Source organism: Gopherus evgoodei, chromosome 8 (assembly GCF_007399415.2).
Source record: "Gopherus evgoodei ecotype Sinaloan lineage chromosome 8, rGopEvg1_v1.p, whole genome shotgun sequence".
Taxonomy (NCBI): domain Eukaryota; kingdom Metazoa; phylum Chordata; order Testudines; family Testudinidae; genus Gopherus; species Gopherus evgoodei.
This window is the reverse complement of record NC_044329.1, coordinates 58467019-58492893: the sequence shown is the minus strand read 5'-3', so window position 1 is coordinate 58492893 and position 25875 is coordinate 58467019. Positions and strand designations below refer to the sequence as shown.

Sequence of the window (25875 nt, the reverse complement as noted above, 5' to 3'; positions counted from 1 at the left end):
TAAGTAGCTATTTTCTTAGATAAGGAAATAAATCATAAAATGTTAAAGTACTTAACCAAAGTTTACCCTTTCATTTTGTCTCAAGTCTCCAACCTGTCCCCGTCCACGCTCCTCTTTGCACCAATGCGGACAAACAAGAGAAACAGAAATGAATACCCATTAAAATGAGATAATTACTGTCACTAAAACACAACCAGAGACCTTCAGAAATTCAAATTACATGAGAAAGTAGGCTCGCACAGATGGAAATGTCGACATTACTATTATTCAATTCCACAGATCACCCCAGACCCTGCATAAAATGATGTCTAACTAGATACAAGTTGCTAAGTTTAGAGTGGTTTTGAATTTTAAAATGCTTGGCAGCAGTCTTCCCACTATTGCTTTGATTTCACTAAAAGCCAATTAGCATACTTAGAACCTCCACCGTCCTTTTTGTTTTTAAGTGAGCAAGAAGCAGATATTTAGTATCCATTCCAAATATAATGAAGACAGCAGAGATAAAGACAAAGCCTTGTGCCCAGGATGGTCGTGATCTGACATGTACCTTGTCCTTCTACTTCTCACATTCTTTTGAAGTAATTTATGTGAACACATTTTTGCTTTTGTTTTTTTCAAGATGCACCAGTAATCATTTCAATTCAATTTAATTTGCATATGAACTTGTTACTAACTCAAAATGATAAAAGCAGAAGGTACCACAAGGTGTCGATGTTCTCTATTTTCTTTTGGCATCCAGAAAAGGAGGGGTCAGAGTTAGTAGCTCTGACTGCCACTCATATGCCAATGACTACTACTACTTGCGTGAATGGGCTGAATTATTGGAAGGAGGATGCTGCATTTCTGATCTCTCTCTCTCAAACTGTTGGAGGTTTGGAGGTCAACCCACATGCAAGTTATCTCCTCAGTGAAAGAAAAGGAAATTCTAGAAAGGAAGGACGGTATTGTGGTTAAGACATTACACTGGAACTCAGCAGACTTGCGTTCAGTTTCTGTCTCTGACCACGTGATCTAGGGCAGGTCATTCAATCTTCATTTCATTTTCCTACTACTTTTTCTTCCTTCCACCCTTTGCCTCATTTATTTTGATTGAAAGCTATTCAGCATTTGTAGCAAGAGGCATGACGAAGGGCATAGGAAATCTGGTTGCTGGTCCTGAAAACTCTTGTGGATGCTTTCAATTAGTTTCATTTTTATTTAAAGCAAAGGTATATCTTTGTGCAACAGGATCATGAGTAAAAGCGACACAGCTTTGTAAATAACAGCTGCAAAACTAACTACAGCAGCAGTCAGAGGATGTGCCAAATATTTACTGATGTCTCAACAGGATTACAGCCTAAAAAACTAACACTTGTGTATCCATGGGTAAGCACCTAAATTAAGGTGGCCTGATATTCATGGGAGTGGAAAGATGATGGTATACCATTTTTATATGATTGTATTTTTTTTTGTTTATATATTGCATATCAATACTGAAGATAACATGTGATACTGTCCTTTTGTATGTTAATAAAAGTTACTGCATATTTCCATTACAATTTCCCATATATGGTCACTGTTAAAATATATCTTTCCTCAGTGTGAATTTTTATCACCGCAGCATATCTTACATTTGTATTTATTTTTTATTATGTATTTTTACTACATTCATCATAAAAATCAATAAAAAGATTTAATTCAAATCCCCCAAGTCAGCTTCCTTAACTTATGGAACATATCATGTCTATCCGGAAAGAGCATATAAAACTGCAGATTCATTACAAATCAACAATTCTATTCAAGTACTGTAGTAATGTCAACTCAGACACACATGAGCATAAGAGACAGAACCTAAAACCTTCAGCTCCAAAACATACCTCTGTCACATAAGCTGAAAGGGAAGCTGCAGAGGCTGTGGTAGTATTAAAACTTAGTGAAAGCCATAAGAGGGTGACATTCACATACAATAAGCAGGTGTATAATTGTTCTATCCAGTAGAAGGCAATGATAAACATGCTCACTCCAGTTCATTTCAGCAGGATTAGCTGGTTTCCCATATTACCAGCTGTTTATGTTTCAAAGGCTTGAAATTTATACTGTACAGTACTGTGATAAGGAGGGAAGAATAAAGCATGAAAATGAAACTTGTGCAAGCGGGGTAGGTGGGTGGGTGGGGAGTGGAAGCACTTGTCTGCATTTTATGGGGAAGGGGAGAGGGGGAGGAAATCTGAAAAAAGTTATTTGCAATCTTCAGAAAATAATGTATAACCTTATTTTACACTTCATTTTTACTGTAGTTTTTTTTATTTTTAGACTGTTTTAAGCATGAGGAAAAGTTACGAACTTTCCAAATAAATAAATAAAAGTTGAACAAAACAAAAAAATGTTAAATGTATAAACATGACAATGACATTTCACTCTAGCAAGCATTCATGTGTCATGTTAGTTGAACACTAACATCCAAGGAGCAGACAAACACATACACAGCCCAGGATACATTTTTAAAGCGATACGGTCTTGAGGACTAAAATTTGCCTGTCCTTTTGAGACTGCAAGGATATAAACACACCCTTCGCATTCATGAAACTGGCACACTGAAAAACGTTGTTAGTAGCTTCAGGCTTTAGGCCTCAGACTAGGCCTCTGACACAAGAGTTTATGTTTCAGGGTCTCATCTTACTACAAAAAATACCATAAGAAGTTTTAAAAGAGAGGTAAAACCTATGCAGCATTCTAGAAGATACATATAACAGAGAAAATAATGATACTTCATACTTTCCCCTGTAGATCTCAAAGCATGTTACTGGGACCAATTTTTTTTCCATTAATGACCGTGGCACAAAAAGGGAGAGTGCGCTAATAAAAACCTGCAGATGACACAAAGTTGGGAGGTCCATAGAAAGGAGGACCAGAATATCATACAAGAAGATTTGGGTAACATTAAAAACAAGAGTAATAGAAATGGGATGAAATCTAATAGTGCAAGGTCATGCATTTAGGGACTAACAACAAGAATTTTTGCTCTAAGCTGGGGATGTGTCAGTGGAAGCAACAGAGAAGGAGCAAGACCTGGGCACACTGGTAAATCTCAAAATGACTATGAACTGCCAAGGTGATGCAGTCAAGAAAAAAGGCTAATGCAATTCTAGGACGCATCAGGAGAGGTATTTCCAAGCGAGATAGGGAAGTGTTATAACCATTATAAAAGGCACTGATGAGACCTCATCTGGAATACTCTGTGCAATTCTGGTCTCCCATGTTTAAGGAAGATGAATTCAAATTGGAATAGGTGGAAAGAACATCTACTAGGATGATCAGAGGAATGCAGAATCTACCCTATCAGAGGAGAGTTAAGGTTTCTGGCTTGTTTAGTCTAACAAAACAAAAAGATGAGAAGAGATATGATTGTTCTCTATAAAATGGATGGATAACTGCAAGGAAGGGAGAGAAATTATTTAAATTAAGGGCCAATGCTGGTACAAAACAAATGGATATAAATTGGCCATCAGTAATTTAAGGCTTGAACTTAGACAAAGGTTACTAACCCTCAGAGGAGTGAAGTTCTGGAATACCCTTTTACGGGAAGCAGTAGAGGCAAAAAAAAACTAACTTAAAACTTGTTTTAAGACTGAGCTTGATAAGTTTATGGAGGAAGTAGCATGATGAGATTGCCTATTGGCCAGGAGCAGCGAACCGCGGCCAGTGGGAGCCACGATCGGCCGAACATGTGGACGTGGCAGATAAACAGACCAGCCCGGTCTGCCAGGGGCTTTCCCTGCTCAAGCAGCAGAACAAGTTTGGGAACCACTGGTCTAGATGATAGTCCCTTTTGGCCTCAAAAACTGCAAGTCTACAAGATGGATATGCATTATTAATGCCATTTCACAGACTGGGAAATCAAGTGCAGAGAAGTTAAGTGACAGCATGTCAGCGGTAGAGCTGGGAATATCACCTGGGTCTCTTGACTCCCAATTCTGTGTTGTTTTCTGCTGAGAAGGAAAACTATTTTTTTTAAGATGCAAATGTTAACCAGCCAATGCCCTTATTTTCCTTTATCAATATTATTTTTTACTCCATTAGGCACACATGGCAATGGACAGACAAATGGATAAATAAAGAGAAGATCTCATCTCAAAGAGTTTGTGGTCTGACGCCCTCATCTTTTAATCTGTTCCATGAAGGCAGACCCTGTGTCCACTGGTCTCCCAGTGCCTTGTATAATGGTAATAACACTTCCCTAGCTCTACTGGAAATACCTTGCCTGATGCCTCCTAGGATTGCACTGGCCTTTTTCTCAACCACATCACATTGACTTTAATGGGTGCCCAACCATGCAGAATAACTTGCAGAATGATGTACTAAGGGCTTTGTTCCTGTGAGCATCGCTATTTCAATCAATGGGCCTACTTGCATGAGTATGGCATTAGGATTTGGCCTTAAATTAGACAACAGAAAACATCAAGGCAGCATGGATCTAGTGAGGCTGCGAATCAGGAGACCTGGGTTCTATTCCCAGCTCAGCCATTGATCTACTTTGAGACCTTGGGTATCACTTAATTTCTGCGCCTCTCTCTTCCCAAACGCTCTTTTGTTTGTGTTGTCTATTTAGATTGTAAACTCTTTAGAGCAGGAATTGCTTCTTACTAGGCACTGGCAGAGTGCCTAACACAATGGAGTTCTGATCTCTGAGGCTTCAATGCACTCCTGTAATATAATTAATAATACAGAAAGGGATTGGGGACGGGGGGCCAAGAATCCAGGAAAAGTAATGGAAAGGCCAAGGGATAAGTCTCATCATATGGAAATTTATTATTCTGAGCCACAAGGAAGATAATCTAAGAAGGTTTTTACATGTAACAAACATTCTTAATTTAATATTCAGCATGGTGTGCCATATGGATATATCATGAAAAAAAAACTGCTTTCTTGCATTTTGTTGCACTTTAAATTTAACAGTACTTTTAAAATTACACTCTCAAGTTCACAGATCCAAAACGTTACACTTTTTTCCTCCTGCATTCGCTACCTCTGTATGTGTATTTTACACAGACACATATACCCCTTTCAAAAAATAAAAATTCCTAAGTGCTTCAACAACAGTCTAGGGTACCGAGCCCTATTACAGCAGGCACAGTGCCTTGCCTGCACCACAGCTGCCTGGCCTGCAAGACAGATCTTGTTCTTTGGTGCCCGGACAGTATTTCAGATACTGCTCCAGTCAGATGTGCCAAGACAGGTTGCAAGATACCAATACTGCTAACATACACATCAGTAACTTTACTCACAAGTAGCTCCACTGAAATCATGACAGTAAAGTTACTCACATATAAAGTGTTCGCAGGATCAGGTCTCAAGGTCTTATATCACATTCAACACTGTTGTATCACCTGCAAGCCTTCTTTCACACAGCCCCCTAGGCATAGCCTGTTTCACATTTACGTCCCTCTTAAAGACTCATTTCTGCCAAAGTGCTTGTAGTGAATAAAGTTGACTTGTACTTGCATTGCATATAATTTGCCTTTTGTTCCTGTTCCACTCCTCCTAACGCCTGTCTACTTGCCAGTCTTTAGACTGCAACCTTCTTGAAGCAGGAAACCATCTTCCATGAGCATTTGGAAAGTGCCTACTCACACATAGCAAGCAGGCACTATGGTAAAATAAAAATAATCTAAGCATCTAAGGGAAGAAAACCAGACAGAAGGAGAGAGAGAAAACAAATGCTGGGGAACAAATGAAGAATGAAGACAAGAGAACAGAGAGGAAACACAGTTCCGGCATGATATAAACAGAATATTAATGTTTCAGAGACTTGAAAAGTAGACAGAACAAGAATCAATAGGATAACATGTTGAACAAAAACACTGCAGTTCACAGTTGGAACATTTACAATCTTTTTAATTTTGATTCTTAACCTACAGGGATTACGGAAAACCCCTGTCCTACACTGAGTTTTTGATTTTCCTTCTCTTCTTCCTGGTCAAAGTCAATCATATTGCCCATTAATTGGGTATGGGATCTGCCTTCATTACTCCCTGGGCAGATTGCTACTTTGATGCTCTCTTTTGGAAAGAAAAAAAAAAGGCAAAAGCCAGTGGATAGCCCTAATATAATTAGTATTAGTTGTAGTATTTATATAGCACCAAAATATGCTAGGTGCTTTACAGACAGAGTAAAACAAGTCCCTCATCCAGAGAGCTCCAGGAAAAGAAGGAAGCATTTTATCTTTATTATTTTAAATATCTGCCTTTCCTCCCCCACCTTTTAAATTAACTCTTAACTACCTCTTGCGATATCCATGTAAGTCACACCTGTCTGCCGATGCACAAACCTTATCCTTTCATTTTTGTTATCAGTATTTTCTAGTTTTGTTTTTCGACACCACATTTTCTCTTTAGATCTCTCCTATTCGTTCACCATCTCATAGCACCTATCAACTGTTCAACACTTTACTGTTGACCAACAGCTAACCCGATACCTTCCCTTCTTCTCATTTAATAAGCTCACAAGCAGCTATAGCCATCCTCTGCTTTACTACACTGCAACCTGCCTCTCAAATCCATTTGCACACTGCCAACCCCTGGGGACAGCTTGGTAGAGATGGGGTGGCTGTAGCTGCTCCATCATCAATACTTGCTCAAGGGTGGAGGAATAGTTAGCTGTTCTGGTCCACACGATAGTGCTGGGAGAATGCCTCTCAGGAGGCCTGATGCCCACAACATTTTGTTCTGCTGAGCACTGTAAGGAGGCGCCCTGGCTCCCCGCTGCGCCCGAGAGGGACGAGCCAGAGCAGGTGCCTCAGTGGGCGGAGCCAGCACTGCCTGTCCCCGACCCCCGGAAGTCAATGGGCGGGACAGGAAGTATAAAAGCCCGGCCCCAGCGCTCAGTTGGGGGCAGGCTGCCGGAGAGGACAGACGCTGGTGCCCGGGCTCCCGCCGGGCCCAGCCTGCCCCGCGCCCACTATCCAGAGGAGTGCTGGCCGGACCTGCCCCGCGCCCACTATCCAGAGGAGCGCTGGCCGGACCTGCCCCGCGCCCACTATCCAGAGGAGCGCTGGCCGGACCTGCCCCGCGCCCACTACCCAGAGGAGCGCTGGCTGGACTTGCCTCAGACCCGGTACCCGGAGGAACGTCAGCCTGACCTGCCGTGTGCCCGATACCCCGAGGAGTGGCCTGAGCTTCCCCACGACCGGTACCCGGAGGAGCCCATGGTCTGGGACCCCCCAGACGACGCTGGCAAGGACCAGGTACCCAGAGAGGGGGAGGTTGGAAGTGGCTCGGGGGTAGCTGACCCTGGTTTGGCTCCTGAAGAGCCCGAACCCATGTCAGTGTGTTGCGGCCAGGATCCCCACTGACGGCAGCGGGTCTTGACCGCTGCTAGGGCCCCGGGCTGGAACGCAGTGGAGTGGGAGGGCCTGCGTTCCCCCTGCCACCCGTAACCGGGTGGCAGACTCCCCCCTTTTCCTGCCTATTGCCACTGCTCTGCCCTGATCCAGAGGGCCAGAGCTAACTAGACTTGCGTTTAGTGCCCCGCCCGAACCAAGGGCTGGGCCCCCTTTGACTTTGCCACTGCTCTGCCCTGATCCAAAGGGCCAGGGCTAATTAGAACTTTTACTGCCCCGCCCTGCCAAGGGCCTGGGCTGATACTGTGTTTGCTCAGCCCCTGCTAGAGGCCTGAGCTTGAACTGCTACTGCCCCGCCCTGCCCAAGGGCTGGGGCTTATTTACTTTGAGAGCCCCGACCCCGGCTAGAGGGCCGGGGCTCTACCTTGTTTGCAGACCCTGTACCCCCCCCTCAATGCCTGCGGAGGGGCTAAGCCTACCCGGACTGCGGCATGCTAGGAGGCGCCCTAGCTCCCCGCCACGCCTGAGAGGGACGAGCCCCGACACGACCGGCTTACACGCATCCTGCTGGCTTACTGTCCCCAACCACTGCTCTGAATCCCTTCTCCCATGGGGCAGCAGGGAAATGCATCAACTCCCCTCCCTCGCTAATCCAAATGGTGTGGGTTCCTGCCCATAATGTGGAATGAGGTTGGGTTATGACAGCAGGTCTGGAGCCACTATGTCAAGTACCACAACCCACATGGGAGCATATGAACACCTACATCACCTGAACAGCATGCCCACAAGACTGAGGGGAAGTATTTTTGGTAAAGAAACATATTTTACCCCTTCTAAGATATTGTTATAGAACAGGTTTTTTTTTAAAAAAGGCTTTTAAAGCTATGGTAAATCCCTCAAGCACCCCTTTTAATATACAATTAGGGTTACTCAAAATTGTTGTTTTTCCATATTGCCTTTAAACATAAGGAAGTCAAATCCCAGGCCTACTAACCTCAATGACAAAGCTGCCACTTACGTCAGCGGCACCAGAATCTGGCTCCAAGGTATTCATTCAAACGCAGGAACATAGACAGTAGAACCAAATTTGCATTGATAATTACATAACTTGTTTACATAAAACTAGATTAACACACCCATAATACTGTATCCAAGACAAATTAACAGGAATTGACTTGTTTGTGGTTGTTAACAATAAAAACCTACGATCCATCAGCTTTGTCTTCATCAGGCCATGACGGACAGAGTGGCTGTGGGCAACATTATTAGTAAACTCCACCGGACATGCTGTGTCCTGGGGTTGCATTTTAGGTATTTATATGTACTACACTATAAACACACACACACATAAATTATTCAGTGAAATAGATTAGGGTTGGGGGGGAAGGGGAGGAGTCATAGAACATTCTTCCAAAATATGGATGCATTTTAAATGAAAGCAAATTTGCTGCTTCAGCAGAATTACACTGCCAGGGTTTATTCTGACAAAGGAGTTTAGAAAGCCTTGACATCATCACTGTAAAACACCCAGGCAGCTTAAGTTAAGATGGGGGTCCAGAACTGGACAGAAAACTAAATTAATACTATCTTTCAATTCAAAACTGCTTTCTTCTCAGAACTTCTTTCAACAAGCTAGATGCTGTAAAATTACTATTAAGTAGAGCTGGCCAAAAAATGAAAACTCATTCAATGGAAAATTCTGAACTATTTTTTCCCAAAAAAGTTTCTAAATTGGCCTGTTTTTCAAAAAAAAATTGCAAAATACTTTAACACTTTTGTCACGAACATCTAAAACATTATCAAAACTGTGATAGGTTCTTTATTCAAAACCCAATTTTGATAAAACAAACTTTTTCACTTACCAAAACACTGGTTTGGGGGTAACAAAAAACTTCTATATACATTTACGTAAAGAATTCTATTAAAAAAGAGTCATTTTTTGCAAAATTTTTAAAAAGGCCATTTTCCAATTTTCCATTCAAAAATTTTCAACTAGTTGTACCGCTAGAGACCATTCTAGATTTGCTCTTCTATGTTCACCAACCAGTCATGCTGTTCTGTAAAAATTATTTTTAAATGGATGACCAGAACAATGTTTTTACAGTAGAATGATTTTTACAGTATCTTTCTTATTGTTTTCCAAAATATTTCTGCTATATTTGTAAGTAGCATTTTTTTCCTTCTATTACAGTGGTCTACAATTTTTGAGAAGTCGTCTGCTTCAGAGATAAAATGTGATATTTATTATGTATTTTGATGTGCCGAATTCAAATATGACAATTAAAATAACTGATTGGCTACTGTTTCTAAGATATCTAAGTTTTTACATTTTATGTCTATGTATATTGTGTAGATAGTAGAGTTTTAATCATAAATTGTAAACCTAGGTCTTTTCATGTGTTTATGGTTGCTTTACATGATAATAGTTCACCGGTCCTGTTTATGTAACACTTTAAAAATCAGCAAAAGGGTTATATAAATAAAATTTACTATGAAACAAAAGGCAAAAAATTATTATGTACATAGGTTAGTCCTAATCAGTGTCTACTCGGCGCTTCTTGCCTTGTCTCTCTTGTATTCATTAAATGGAGCATCTCTTGTCACTGTCCAGCAATAGTCTGCAAGCATCGATGGGCTCCATTTGCCCTGATAGCCTGCCAGGAGATTCCACTGCTGTAGTCTGGAGCCCAACAGCTCTGCCTTACTCCTGGGTAGTTCCAAATCCCTGACAAGGTCATTCAGTTCACCTTGTGTTATGAGATGTGGTTCAGAGGAGGAGAATGGGAGAAAATGTGGGTCCTGTGACATTGATGGTTCAGGACCAGAAGTTTCATCCTCTTCCTCATCTGACTCAAGTGAGAATGATTCTGTTGCATCAGGAACCGGCAGTCCTTCTCCGTGGGGTACTGGGTGTATAGCTGATGGAATGTTTGGATAATGCACAGTCCACTTTTTCTTCTTTGACACATCTTTCCCAATTGGAGGCACCATGCAGAAGTAACAATTGCCGGTATGATCTGTTGGCTCTCTCCAAATCATTGGCACTGCAAAAGGCATAGATTTCCTTTTCCTGTTCAACCACTGGCCAAGATTTGTTGCACAAGTGTTGCAGCATATGTGTGGGGCCCACCTCTTCTCCTGATCTCCAATTTTGCAGCCAAAATAAAGGTGATAGGCTTTCTTAACCATAGTGGTTATACTGCGTTTTTGTGATGCAAAAGTCACTTCACCACAAACATAGCAGAAGTTATCTGCACTGTTCACACAAGTACGAGGCATCTCTGCTCACTTTAGCTAAACAGAAATGTGTCTCTTTGCAAAATCAAACACTGACAAATAAGAGAGCATGACACTGTATGATTTCTAGAGCTAATATTGGGCAATTTGTTCAGCAGACTTATGTAAGCTTCGTTATGATTGCATCATCCATGACTTCTAGGAATAACATGATGCAATTCATATCATGTATGATGCAATACCAGCTTCAGATTGCATCATTGTTTTGCCTCAAAAGCAAATACTGTCCAAACCCAGTCACAGACTTATTCATAGATCCAGTCAAAGATGTATTTTAGTTATTTCTGATTTAAATTGAGATCCCTTCCCTTTATAACTCACTTATCCTCCACCATTCCCAAGTCAAGGGTCGTATATACTGACCCAATAGCATATCTTGAAAACTAGAGCCAATCAACAATTTTAAGCATTATTTTCGTTCTCAGTGATCCAGAATTAGTAAAGTTGGACTACATTTATTTCAGAAGCATTTTGGCTGTAGAGCAGTGTTATTTCCCTCCCTACCATATGCTTCTAAGCTATTTCAGTCTTACCTCATTTCCTTTTCCTTTTTGCTTGCTCTTCCTACTCTACTTTCTCCTCCCTTCCCCTTCAAATTCACTTTGTAAAATTGTATTCCTCCTTAGTATTTCTAGTATAGATCTAACACAATGTCTGTTGGTGTACAGGATAAACAACAGAAGGACTGTTAAAGATAGCTGCATGTAGCATAACTGGAGATTAAGTAACAGTAAGTAAGGGAAGAGATGGAAAATGTACAACCCCAGATGGCCACCATATTCCTTTTTTATTCCTCCACCACAACCCACTCATATAATTCCCATTAACATTACTGTAATGGGAATTCTACAGCAACAAAGGGAGAAATGATTCTCCTCTATCACAGCAGTGACTGGCATAATTGAAAATGGTGGTACAATGGAAGGTAAACTGCACCTGTTAGAGCCTCAATTTTATAAATATACATATGCTTAATTTTAAGCACACTGTTACTCCAGAGGGAATTCTGCATCACTGCGCATGCGCAAAATTTATGTCAACCGCAGATTTCTTTGCTTCCCCACAGAAAAGTGATTTTCTGACAGGGAAGCAAAGGGAAGCCACAAGAGCGGTCATGCGACCCTCAACCAGCAGTATGTTTTGGGTGCCCAAGGCAGCTGGCAGAGAGGTAAATCACTGTGGGGCAGGCACTTGGACTGAGGAAGACCCAGCTGGTGGCTCCTACTCTGCACTACCTCAGCTGCTAGTCCCAGCTGGGCTTGGGAGGATGGGACTTCCTCTTCCCCTGCAGAGCATCCTGGGCAAGTCAGACCCACCCCTAGATTTCTCCCCAGGCTGCAGGAAGATCTGAAAATTCCACTCCTCCCCCACTTCCTGCACCCATTGCTCCTCAGCTACAGGGTGAGGGATCACTGTACAGGGAGATGCTCCCCCATCAGCCCAACCCCCATGCATCTAGACCCCCTCATACCCAGACCTTCCCACTGAGCCTCACCCCTCCCCACCAGCATCCAGAACCGCCCCCTTCCAAGCCCCACTTCCCTGCACCTGGACCACCGTGATGAGTCACCCACAGCCAGCTCTCCACCCCACCGGGCTCCAACCAACTGCACCTGGATCCCCACTCCACTGTGCCCCACTCCACCAGCATCAGGACCCCTCCCACTGAACCCTCCATACCCAGACCCACCTACCAAGCTCTACCCCCCCTCCCCACACACACACCCCAACACCCCACCCCCTTGCTGAGCTCCAATCACCTTCACCTGGACCCCCCTGGAGAGTCCCATTACTGTTGCACCCAGACCCCCTACCCTCAACAAACCCTTGTGCATCCAGATTCCCTTGCACCTGGATTTTCCACTAAGCTGCCCACACCCAGATTGCCCCACACAGAACCCTCTCAACCCACACTAAGCCCTTCCATACTTGGATCCTGCTGGGCTGAGCCTGCTTGCTCACACCTGGTGCATCTGGCACAGAGGGGCAGGACCCTGGAGTGTTTCTGGGGCAAACCCAGTCCTTGCACTATCTCATGGTTGGCTGCAGCCTCACCACTGAGTCTGTGTCCCAGGGGAGCTGCAGAGTGATCTCCTACCTCTGTGCAGCCAGTGGTCTGTGCTCCCCAATGCCATGCTAGAGTCTTCACATTTGACAAATAAAATTTGCAGAATTTTTAATTTTTTGGCAAAGAATACCCTCAGGAGCAGCACATGTTTGCAGAGTCAAGACAGACTGCCAATTCCTATTTGTGCCCTATAATATACCCTAAACCTTTTTACAGAGAGGGAAAGAGAGGGAGAGGAGATAACACATTTGTTCAACAAATATCTGCATTCTCCAATTAACCTTCAATAGTCATGGGGAGCCCACAGCTCCTTCTCCCTAGCCTCCAAGCTGAACAAATAGACTGTAATCAATCTTTTCTCTAAATTATCAGCCTATGAATTTATTGTCTCCTAAAATGATCCAAGGCTATGTTAGACACTAAGGGCCAAATCCTGCAAATCTTGCTAAGGCAAAACGTCCATTGACTTAACAAGAGCTTTGCCTGAGGACTATATTGTGCCTTGGCCTGGACAAAGGACTGAGGATCCTCTCGTATAGCCTTTCATGGACCACCTGGTTTTAAGTCAAGGCACACAGGAGTGAGCCGGGCTATTCATCTGTTTACTCCCTTCATAGAGCAGGTGCGTGAGGAGTCATCCAGAAGGGGCAGAGAATGGGCAAAGCCTTAGTTCCACTCCTTTAGCTATTCTGGTCAGAGCAGATAAACCAGCATGGCATAGGTAATAATTTACTGCTACTACAGACCAGGAATAAATTACTAGCTCCCAGAAGCAAAGAGGAAACTGAAGGAGTGTCTCTGAATCATCATGCCTCCTGACGTTATTCCTGGGTGGTACAGTGCACATTCTATTTCTTGCCCAGAGTTGTGCCTAAGATCCACAATAAGGTCTGAGCCAAATCCAACAGTTGTATTCATGGCTGAAATATTTTATTTACTCTGAACAAATGTTTCTGAACTATGCTAAGTGTAACTATCCTTTGAATTATTTGACTAACTGATGAGTCTATTTAACTACAAGAGTTACATAGCCTATCCAATGTTTTCTGACTTCTACAGAAGCTAGTAATTTGCAGCTGGTAGAATCACTGTGTATGGACACCCACTCTTAATGGACCACAACACACATTATGTTAATTAATAATTGGAAAGCATTGTTATCTGTGTTACCTTAAACTCAAGATCCTTTACAAATAGTAGAAATTTAACATCACAAGCCACCTCCTGAAAAACTGTGAACCTCATCAACTGTTGTAAGGAGTGAGTCCACAATAAGCCCAACAGTTACCCATAAGAAAATTGAAATAATATTGATAACTAGCCACACTCTACGGATTAAGGCTAGGCAAGATGTAAACCTTGGAAAATCAACCTCACCCTGGACCACTGCTGAATAGGCAGTTTCCTACTTTGTGAAACCATCCACAGAATAAGATGTGCAGCCCACTTCCCTAGTCACCTGCCCTTCAACTTTTTAATCACACCAGCAACAAATATCTAAGCCTGTCTTCCCAGGTGCCAAACTGTCTTGATTCATCCACTCCCTGTACCTAGTGACAAGCTCCTAGCCTCCCAAACCCCTTTATAGTTATAACTTCCTTTCTTCCCACTAGCCACATACACACACAAGTCCATTGCCTATATGTTCTATCTAAGTATTTAAATTAATCTGGGGTATCTGAGCACCTGTTGAAGATCAGCAGGGGCACAGAGCCTATATCAAGACTAACAAGGACTCCGGTGGCACGTTAAAGACTAACAGATTGCCACCAGACTCCTTGTTGTTTTTGTGGACACAGACTAACATGGCCACCCCCTGATACTTGACACTATATCAAGACTGGTTTTGGAACCATAATTGAGAGTGTCCTTACATTTAAGTGATGAAGGCTGGGATTTCCAAAGGGATTCAGGAAAGCTAGGTGACCAAATTCTACTGCAAGTCAATTGAGATTGGGTGCTTAATTCCCTGATGCAGTTTTGAAAACCCCATCCTAAATTCACAGATGTGCATGCAAGTGAATTTAACTTCATAGGAGAGGAATACATTCTCAACTTTAATTGTGCATTAAAGTTCTTGCTGTTTTTAAACTTGAGGAATATTACCCTCTATGGGCAGGATACAACCTTGTGACAGTGTTTTGAGTCTGTCAAATGTTATAGTTACAGGAAGTATACACCAAAGTCAGCTTCTGTCATCGAAAGAAAAAATCATAATCTACCCATTAGTCATGTGTCAGTCTTTACTACTCTGTGACACTGAGAGAGTATGACCGTTTGCATTAGTTGCAACAGATTCACTCCCTGTTGCTGATGTCTTCACCCAGTGCTGTACCATGGTCGTCTGCTAGAGCAAGCTGTTTCAGAACACTCAGGCTGACTGTTTTGCTTTTAAAAGCTTTCTGAGGATATTTCTGCAGACTGAAACATGACGATTTGAGGCAGGAATCTGAAGCCTCCAAGATGGGGTTGGGGAATAGGGAAGGACTATCACAAACATCATTCCACATAAACCACTTTAATTAGGGTAAGAAAGGAAAACTTCCCAAACATCAATTTGAGGGTTACTTAGTTTATCCCCTAAGGAATTTGAAACACAAAAAGAGAAAGATGGGAAGCACCCAAAAATCAGGAAGAGATTTTTATCTTGAAGATCTTGCTCCTTCGACACAACTGAGACAGAGGGAATTCAGTTTGAGCTATTAGGTTTTTTGAATATTGGAAAAACAATGCTTTTGAACTACTTGTTCATTGGGAGATTTTCAGGTTGGTTTCAGTAGCTCTAGAGTCAACTTTCATTTATAGGTACCCACACCCAGAGGCTATGCAATAAACTAAAAATACATGTTGTAAGAAACAGGCAACATGCATAGTTCGATCCCAGAGTGGAAACAAAGCCTGAAGGGAAAAACATAATGCAGATAATACAAAAAAATCCCCCTAAAACTATGACAAGTCCTGAGCCTACCACTAAAGAATACACCTTAATGTACTTTCATGATAATTGAGGGGGTGAGATTGCCATAGCTTCATGCCTGAACAAGGAAGGCCCTGCACTTCATCTACTCAATATGATCTCTTCTGGAAGACTCAGTAGCTCCAATTTGCCATTTAAGACTGTCACAGAAATAAAGAATCACATAAGAGAAAGCTGGTCCCAGCAGCTACTATGGATACCAGACTGACGAATCTCCAGTATCCACCAGACTTCAGCTACTGAGTTATGCTTATCTACTAAGAGCAGTGTCAATGGAGGAGAAAGAACACCACCCTCAAGAATAGCATCGAGAGCTCTCCTGAGCCATTTGACTCCACTCATAACCACAACACAAACTAAGGATCGCTGTCCATTCCTACTTCACAGGACTCCATGGAATTGGAGATGTCCACCAAGTGAAGTAGATACACCCAAATCTACTTTCAACATAAGACTGAGCCATGGCAAACTTTGCTGGCACATCAATGCTGTACAGCACCTGTACTTACGCTAACAGGCAGGTAAACACCAGATCCTACTGGGGTATCATCAGAAGGGAGAAGAAGCTTAGCTTGTTCCCCTAATGGATATCAAGGATGGAGTGGCTGTTCAGCAAACCTTCAGGACATTTATATTCATCTTATTTTACCCAAATTTCACCCATCTGCATTTTCTCCATTACTTTCATAGGTAGAGGTATCCAAAAAGTCAGTATCTGATATTTAGAACTTTTTCTAGTTGTTCATCGCAGTTAAAAGAAATTCTTATTATAGAAGAGTGAACTATGACAGGCACAAATCCCCATTGGCTACACATCAACTTTCACATACCATCTAGAAGCACTGGAATCACTGCAAAGGCCGATGCTCCCATGAGAAAGGCAGGAAGGATGCTCTGTTCTTTTCCCTATCTCACTACCCAGTGTCCTTACATGTGCATACCCCACAAATCCTGATTAGTGAGCAAGTCTAAAATTCAGAGGCCTGTTTGCCAAACATGCATCACTACTAAGAAATCAAAAATTGTTTTCATTTTATTATAAGGGACTTGGGCAGAGGCCGGGGTAGAAACCCAAGAACGAAAGTCCATGAGTTAAGGCCCTCTCCACTGATTTTCAGTGCACAGATCTGGAAAATTTGGGTAAATTTTCCCATTTATACAGCATAAGTTGTCCAGAATCTTTTTATATTCTGATGCATAGTTGGAATATAGTTATGCCTCATTTACTGGAATCGAGTGAATGAGGCTATGGTATTTATGTCATGTTTACAGATATGTTAAAGGGCTAAAATGCTGGTTAGTAGCAAAGTGGTTCTGGCTCCAAACACTATTTTGGAAAAGTGCCCACTCATATATACAGATCCTGCAGCATTTTGCCCATTAAATATATACTTCATAAACCTCAGTGCTCTACACCTCAGTCCTGGAATTTTTTATTACTTCTTGTAATTGGTGGAATAAATGATAGGCGGCAGCCAAACCTAAGACTGCTCACAGTAAACTTACAAAGAGGTCCTGATGTCTTCTATGCTCTCTGAGGACTTTTTCAAATACATTATTTGTTTTACAGGAGAACCTGGAATCCCCCACCAAGAACAGGGCCCCATCCTGCTAGGTACTGTACAGAACACATAGTAGGAGATAATCCCTGCCACAAAGAGCTTACAATTTAAACAAACAAGGGAGACAAAGGTCTGAGGGGAAATAGTGCAGTGACTTTTCCAAGGTCACACAGCAGATCAGTAGCCAAAATGGGATTAGAACCCACATCTCCTTACTTCTACTCCACTGCCCCATGAAGTGGACCACACTGCCGCCTCATCAGGCAATCAATATTCAGGTGAAACTATTTTGTAGCATCTTATCTTTATTCCGGAATTACTTTTCCTTAAGGAGAACTACACTAGGCATACATGAGATAACAGATGCTGTTGGATTATTATTCTGTTTTACTGGAATCCATTAGATTTTCACCATGCTTATGTATTGTTTCATCTGGCATCATTAATTAAGCTTCCCTACTTTAATAACAAAGTAGAATATGCTTGTCACAGCCTGGAATATACCTCTCACTTTAAATGTAATTTTAAGGAATTGCTGCACACATCTGGGAAGCAGCAATACTTTAAAGCACAGTCATTAAGAAGTTTCAGGAGAACGGGTGTTAAGTCATCCTATACAACTACTGCACTTGGCACCAATTCCAAAGTCTAATTTAAACAATCTCTGCCACCCAAGTGACCACTAAGACTCGCACAGTACTCCTCCATCATTGATAGGGAAACCTCTTCAGTGGAAATTCTTCAAACCACAATTCCAAAGAATTGTTTTCAGAGGAATGTGGAATGTAAAAAGAAACTTGGTAAGATACACACTTTCTCAGTATGATTTGAATATTAAGTTGAAACCTAAGCCAAAAAATAATTTCAGGCACCACACTGTTTTATTTGAAGTATGCTCTCCTTATTTGATTCTATGGTTCTTAACACAAAGCTCCTTAGTGCAACTTTTCAATTCCATTCCTCACCTTCCTCAGACATACATCGCTCAAGATGTTACACCAGATACCTTACTAAGGGCATGTCTACCTCTACAATTTTGCAGCACTGGTTGTTACAGCTGTATTAGTACAGCTGTATAGGGCCAGCGCTGCAGAGTGGCCACACTTACAGCAACCAGCGCTGCAAGTGGTGTTAGATGTGGCCACACTGCAGCGCTGTTGGGCGGCTTCAAGGGGGGGTTCGGGGAACGCGAGAGCAAACCGCGGGAAAGCAGGTCTCCTTCCCCGGTTTTGCTCCAGTGTTCCCCGAACCCCCGTGCAAGCAGGTCTCCTTCCCCGCGGTTTGCTCTCGCGTTCCCCGAACCCCGTGCAAGCAGGTCTCCTTCCCAGCGGTTTGCTCTCGCGTTCCCCGAACCCCCCTGCAAACGGCGGGGAAGGAGACCTGCTTGCTCGGGGGTGCGGGGAAGGAGACCTGCTTGCACGGGGGTTCGGGGAACGCGAGAGCAAACCGGGGAAGGAGACCTGCTTCCCCGCGGTTTGCTCTCGTGTTCCCCGAACCCCCCTGCAAACCGCTGGGAAGGAGACCCGCTTGGGGGGGGATTCGGAGAACACCGGAGCAAACCGCGGGGAAGGAGACCTGCTTGATTACCAGAGAGGCTTCCTCAGGTATGCTGGGATACCTGCTTATTCCACGGAGGTCAAGAAAAGCGCTGGTAAGTGTCTACACTTGATTACCAGCGCTGGATCACCAACGCTGGATCCTCTACACCCGAGACAAAACGGGAGTACGGCCAGCGCTGCAAACAGGGAGTTGCAGCGCTGGTGATGCCCTGCAGATGTGTACACCTCCTAACTTGCAGCTCTGTAACCCCCTCACCAGCGCTGCAACTTTTTGATGTAGACAAGCCCTAAAACATACCTTGGCAGAAACTTCAAACAAAAACTGGTCAAGTCCTTCTTTGGCATACAGCAGTTCTTGTGTAAGCTGATTTTCAGTAAAAACCCACTGAAATCTATGTACAGGAGAAATGTTGCTATAGAAAACTCATTCCTTTATTTTTAGGATTTGTACCTTTTCATTGAATAAAATAAGCCATGTACAATGCCTGTAATTGAGTGTATCTTTGGTATTTGATTGTAAGTGTAGTGAAGAAAATACTCTAGCACAAGTACTGTATATGAAAGTGACTAAGTTAGCGTTTATGTAAAAAAGCTAAGGCTTGTAATCTTCTGTCCAAGATATATCACTAAGTATTGTGCTACTGATCATATTACTGCTCTGTATAGAGATAAGAGGGAAAGTATTCCCCCAGCCCTCCAATACCACAGTGACAGGCACAAACTAGAAAGACAGAGTTTTGTACAGCAGATGAGGACAGGGTCAAAATTCAAAATGATCTGGACAAATTGGAGAAACGGTCTGAGGTAAATCGGATGAAGTTCAATAAAGACAAATGCAAAGTGTTCCACTTAGGAAGGAACAATCAGTTTCACACATACAGAATGGGAAGAGACTGTCTAGGAAGGAGTATGGCAGAAAGAGATCTAGGGGTCATAGTGGACCACAAGCTTAATATGAGTCAACAGTGTGATACTGTTGAAAAAAAAGCAAATGTGATTCTGGGATGCATTAACAGGTGTGTTGTAAACAAGACACGAGAAGTCATTCTTCCGCTTTACTCTGCGCTGGTTAGGCCTCAACTGGAGTATTGTATCCAGTTCTGGGCACTGCATTTCAAGAAAGATGTGGAGAAATTGGAGAGGGTCTAGAGAAGAGCAACAAGAATGATTAAAGGTTTTGAGAACATGACCTATGAAGGAAGGCTGAAGGAATTGGGTTTGTTTAGTTTGGAAAAGAGAAGACTGAGAGGGGACATGATAGCAGTTTTCAGGTATCTAAAAGGGAGCATCAGGAGGAGGGAGAAAACTTGTTCACCTTAGCCTCCAATGATAGAACAAGCAGCAATGGGCTTAAACTGCAGCAAGGGAGATTTAGGTTGGACATTAGGAAAAAGTTCCTAACTGTCAGTCAGGGTAGTTAAACACTGGAATAGATTGCCTAGGGAAGTTGTGGAATTTCCATCTCTGGAGATATTTATGAGTAGGTTAGATAAATGTCTGTTAGGGATGGTCTAGACAGTATTTGGTCCTGCCATGAGGGCAGGGGACTGGACTCGATGACCTCTCGAGGTCCTTTCCAGTCCTAGAGTCTATGAGATTGTACCACATATTTTTAAGACAGTAAAACAAGAAAAATACTATATTAGTATAACACAGTTGAGATAGATCCACACCTGCAAGAAAATTTGCTTTTAAAATTATTTGCTTTTAAAATTACAGCTGTATTACAGGGCTTTGGTATTGCACTATATATTGTCCCCTCTCAGAGGGTCCTACATCACGGGATGATATTCTCTAACCCAGACAGTCCTCATCTATAGTGCAATCTATTTATAAAGGGCACCTGGTACACCACATAATCTTAACTGCACACACAACAACCCAATAATGCTCTAATATATTTGCATGAACATTGTGGCACCCATTCATGTAGGACCACACCTGCTGCATAGATGAGACACAACCAGGGAAGAATGAGGGGTCAGCCTTGTTTGAATGCATAGTTGCTTTGGTGAGTTTATATCCAAAACTTAATGCTGTTCCATTAATTTCTGATAAAGGATGTTCAGGGGCATGCAGACAGTGACAACATGGGCTCTATCCTACCTCCACCGAAGCCAAAGGCCAAATTTCCATTAACTTCAATGGGAGCAGACTGAGCCCCATGTCAAGATGAAAATCGAAATGAAACTATAACTTGCATTGGCAACAGAAAAATCATCCCATTCTCCCTGAAAAAGAAATGACACTATCACATAGGATAATAAGCATTCTTGTATTCTTAGATAATAAGATCTTTGAAACAAGGCCTATGTTTACCTTTAAATTTGTACAGCACCTAATGCAACAGGGCCCCCAAACCCAACTGGATGTTACTTAGCATCTAGAAGCCACAATCATGGATCATGACTCCATTGTGCTAGACCACTGCACAAACACAGGGGAAAAAAAAGACATTAATTCCTCCGAACTACTGTAATGCCCATAAGATAATTTATATTAAATAATTATAGCTCCCCTCTTTTCCATTACATTAAGTTCAAGCTTCTTGGCCCCGCCTTTCAGGCCTTTCACAATTCTGTTCTTCCCTTCTTATCTGTTCTTGTCTCTTATCAACTCCCAAACTCAGCTCCACCAATGATGCCAGGGTTGAATCTCTACTTCTCCCACAGCCATCTTCACATCTTTCACCTTGCTCCCAGGCATGGACCTTCCTCCCTGCACTGATCCATAAGACCACTCCTTCAAATAGCTCCTCCGACCACACTTCTTCTCTGACAACAAGAAGAAACTGGCTAATTCATAATGTTGCGGGGTTGCCAAGTACAGCAGATGTATATTAATTTTAAACAAAACCACACCTTTGATTGTATGTTGCTTGTCATCTTAGGCCCTGATCCTTCACTGTGATCAGTATGTGCCCACGTGGAGCCCCACTCAAGGCAATCAGACTCCACGCAATTTCAGGGATCTGCTCACATGCAATAGCTTACATGGTTGGGGCCTTTGGAGCACGCACTAACTCCACCTGTGAGCGTGGACGGTGCCAACACATGGTTGATGCTACTGGAATACATATAATCAGTTATATTACAGAATGATAAAGGCATAGAAGTTTGTTCTAAATGTGATTTTGAATACGCAACACTGTCCTTTTAAACATGTTTTTGTAAAGTATTTTCAACAATAAAGTACAGCACACACCTCAACTATATTAATATTAATTCTAATCTATTGTGTTATACTGAATTTGTTTACCTAAAGTTGAACAATAATGTCAACCTTTATTAGTATGATTGCACAACAAACTACATTAGACTTGAGCAGCTTAGTTGTTCTCTCTCCAGGAAAGAGATATAGAAATTGCTCACTTATAGTAACACCATTCTTTTAAATGCAACACATAATGATATTACGCAGAACAAAAGGAAAATTTCAGTACCAGGTAAATGCTTTCATTACTATGTACTGTACAAAACATGACACAGTGTGCAGATGCTATGTAACATCCTCACACCCAGTGTACGCTGTAAGGCACAAGATAAAGCAGAATGTTTTCAATCACTGAACATTATTGAATAATAAAAGCACATCCTGTTGTATCTTGTTCCAACTATAATATTAAAGTCAACTATACAACAAGGATTTTCAAAATAAATGATTGCACATATAAAAACAAAAGCCATAATTTACACATCATGTCAGCTAAAAATGTATCATTCAGGTGTTTGACATCACAGGTGTAAATTACAGCTTTAACCATACCCATGCAACATTCCTCTGGCTTTCCCACCTCAGAATGAGCATGACTGCCATTTCTAATACTTTTCACCCATGTCTGTGCCTTTTGTAAATAAACAGGCACAGTAAATACCTCCCAAGATATACTCTATGTTTAAATGCTGTTCAATCATGGCAGAGCAGTGAAAAGGTTTTTTTAATATCATAATGAAGTATTAATTAAAACAAGCACCAAAGCCAAAGCCAAACATAATTTGGGATCCCCTAACATAAGGAAGTGCAACAGCAAGGCTACAGTGCTCTGAGCTTCTAATTATCCCTAGTTCACCAGTCCACATCCAGGTCAGTAGAAGCCAAGAGTCATTACTAGGGGCCTATACAAAACCAGCTATGTTTGCCTTTGTCTAGTTTCTAATGCACAGACATTCACATAACAAAAGTCATCATCATGACTGACACCCTTACTGGCAGCCTCAGCAGAGATGCAAAGGACTGGACTCATATAAGCAAACTACCCTCTAACCCAGTGGTTTACAACCTATTTACCATTGTGGGCCACAAATGCAGCGCTCTATGTGTTATGTGGGCTACATCCACATAATATACTTACTACCTGTATGGCCCTGAGGATGTCATACAAGCCGCAGCTGTATGCTGATTGGGACACAAGCAGCTCACGGGTTGAGAACTACAGCTCTAACCTGTATAGGTGATCCGTTTAAGTATTGTTGGGGCTCCAAAGGAAAGGTGGCCAACTCTAGCTCTGCCCCAGGCAAGCTGGCAAATATCCACTCCTACCAGCCTGCAGTCACCCTTGCAGACAGTTACTGATTATTCTGCTGCCCCCAAGGCAACTGCCTTCTCTGTCTCTCTAGCATAACCAACTCTATGGGGGGAATAAGGGGGTGGCTGCATTACTTCTGTCCATGTTGATCCCACTCTATAAATCAACAGAAAACTGTCTCCAGAATCGTCATCCAGCGCTAAAGTGACCATTGCAATGTATATTAGGAGTCTGACATCACATGAGGGTAAGCACAGTCTGACATCTACAGTTAAGTCAGTGATGGTGTAAGTGCTGGCTGCGTTACATCCGCTGGATGTTGCAATGCATTTTCTGTTAAACACTAAAAATATTTTTAAACAAAAATTGTTAGGGAGGTCCTCTCCCTGGACATCCATTCCTTATGCAGATAAGAAATCTCCAGCCAATTATTTACATTGTCTAACTCCTGTGATCTGAGAACAATCCACAGAACATTAGTGTCTTACTTTTGATATTAATGTACACTTCAGCTACACAAGCTATGGCCAGATCCATTAAGAATGGGTTGTAAAGCAATCTAGGTTAAAAACAGACACAAAACCAGCAACATGCAGAGGAGAGGAACACTCAAACCCCCGAAAACCTCTCTCTGGAGCAGGGGCACTTTGCAAACTGCAGAGGAGGAATGAAATCTGTTCCAGCCAGCCTACCTATCAGGGATATGAATAATACATAGAGGGAAGAGGAATCTCAGAGGCACAGAAATGAGCACGTACTAGGTCAGCCTTTGTGGGGGAGGATAAGGCAAAGGGGGATCCCCCTGCTCCTGCACCCACAGGCGGCTGCAGGGAGCGGAATCGCCCTGGAAACTCGGTTTGGGGAGGTGGGCGGGTTCCACCGCTTCAGCTCGCAAAGGGCAGCAGCAAATGCGATGGCCAGGCCTCCGAGGGGACTGCAGGAGGCGGCGGAGGCAGCATCTCTGCCCCCTTCCCCAGCAGCTCGGCACCCGCTCCAGCGCCTCCCCGCTCCCCACCGTGCAGGCCTCCCCACCAGGCCCCCGGGGGCGGCTCCGCCGCAACTAGCTCCCGACGCAGGGGAGCGGGGAGACGGGGCAACACTCACCTCAGGGGCCGCCGAGCCCCTCCGCCTCCTGCCGGGTCGGCTGGGGCAGGTCCCCCAGTCCCGGGGCGGCGGGAGGGCCTGGCCGAGAGACGAGCAGCCCCAACTCCGGGAGACGGCTCCGTGGGTCGCTCCCGGCGGCAGCAGAGGAGTGGCCTCTCCGGGCAGCAGGGGGCGGGACCGACCGGGGAAGGGGAGGGGCAGCAAGGGCGCGCTCCGCCCGGTCAGGCAGGGCGGGGAGAGAGGGAATTAAGAGACAGGGATGGAGGGAGAGAGAAAGGGCAGGAAGAAGGGGGCGGCGGGGGAAGGGGAACGGGGGGAAATGTGCTGTCTCCGCCCTTCTTCTCTTGCTTGCTGCCTTGCTTCCCCCTTCCCGGCTCCCTCTTTTCCCGCCCAATAGCTCCTCATGCCCCGACCCCGGCTCTGCCCTGGGGCAGCACTAGGGGAAAGGGGATGAACTAGGAACAAAGGCAGAGAACGCTCCAGAAGACCGTTCCCCCGCCCCCCGACGGGGGCAGATGGACGAGGCTGTGGCATGATCTCCCAGGGGGAATGGAAGGGGCCCCAGTGTGTGGGGTGTTTAAAAGTAGAAGGGACTCTGAAAAGCGTACGGTAAGCACCAGTCTACACTGGCTGCAAAGAGCTCAAACTACCTGAAAGGCAGTGTGGTCTAGTGACTAGGGCACTGCAGTAGGACTCGGGAGATGGGGTGCTGGAACACGGGGCACTGGGAGTGCAGTAGCACCACCTGACTTTAAGTGATTTCCATTGTATAGTGGGTTTATAGTTTTGTTCAATGGCTTTAAGCACTCCCACTATAAACTTTTCCAATGCCACTGAAACTGGGGATTTCACCTCACAAGACCGGACATAATTGGCAACGTCCTTGCTCATCCCCTCCCAGTGGAAGGACTTCCCCAACCGGTCTTTGGTTCTGTTCACCCCAGCATGGTCACTGGGATGATCATGGGCTAAGCTTAAGAGCTTTCCCCGGTACTTAGTTGGAACCACCAACTGTTTTTGCGGATGCCAGTCTTCCTGGTGTCCACCAGAAAGAGTCTCCTTGTATAAAAGTCCTTGTTCTACAACAAACCGGGATCGATTAGAAGAGCTGAGAGGCGGTGGGGTGCTCCGTGCCGTCGCCCAAGCTTTCTGAAGGCTGTCATCTGCTTCCTGCTCAGTCTGGAACTGTTCCTTCGAGGCTGGGGACACCAGTTCCTCCTTAGACTGTGGACTTGGGCTTGGTCCCTCTGGAAGCGATGTAGGTAACAGGGTTGTTTTTGTTGCTGGTGAACCGCTCTCTGCTGGTACACCAGGTGGTATTTCAGGCTCTGGCTGAGCCTCTTGGGTATGATTGTCTGCTGCTTCTGCCATTTCAGGCCCGCTGGCGCCCTCAGGCGTTGGGGTTGGAGATGGGTTTGCAAGCACTGGCGTCAGGGCTGGCAACGGTTCTGGTGCTGGTTGCTTT

At 43.7% G+C, this 25875-nt stretch overlaps 1 protein-coding gene across 2 annotated transcripts in view; it reads right to left on the bottom strand.

Moving 5' to 3' along the window:
- The window catches only part of C8H1orf21 (chromosome 8 C1orf21 homolog), a 233337-nt gene extending 208770 nt beyond the window's left edge, over positions 1 to 24567 (bottom strand). The window contains exon 1 of one of the 2 annotated variants that reach the window (XM_030572238.1): positions 24411 to 24567. The gene's annotated coding sequence lies outside the window, so the exon portion shown is untranslated. The remainder of the gene's footprint in view (positions 1 to 24410) is intronic. The other variant, XM_030572240.1, reaches the window with a different exon arrangement.
- Positions 24568 to 25875: the final 1308 nt, after the last annotated feature.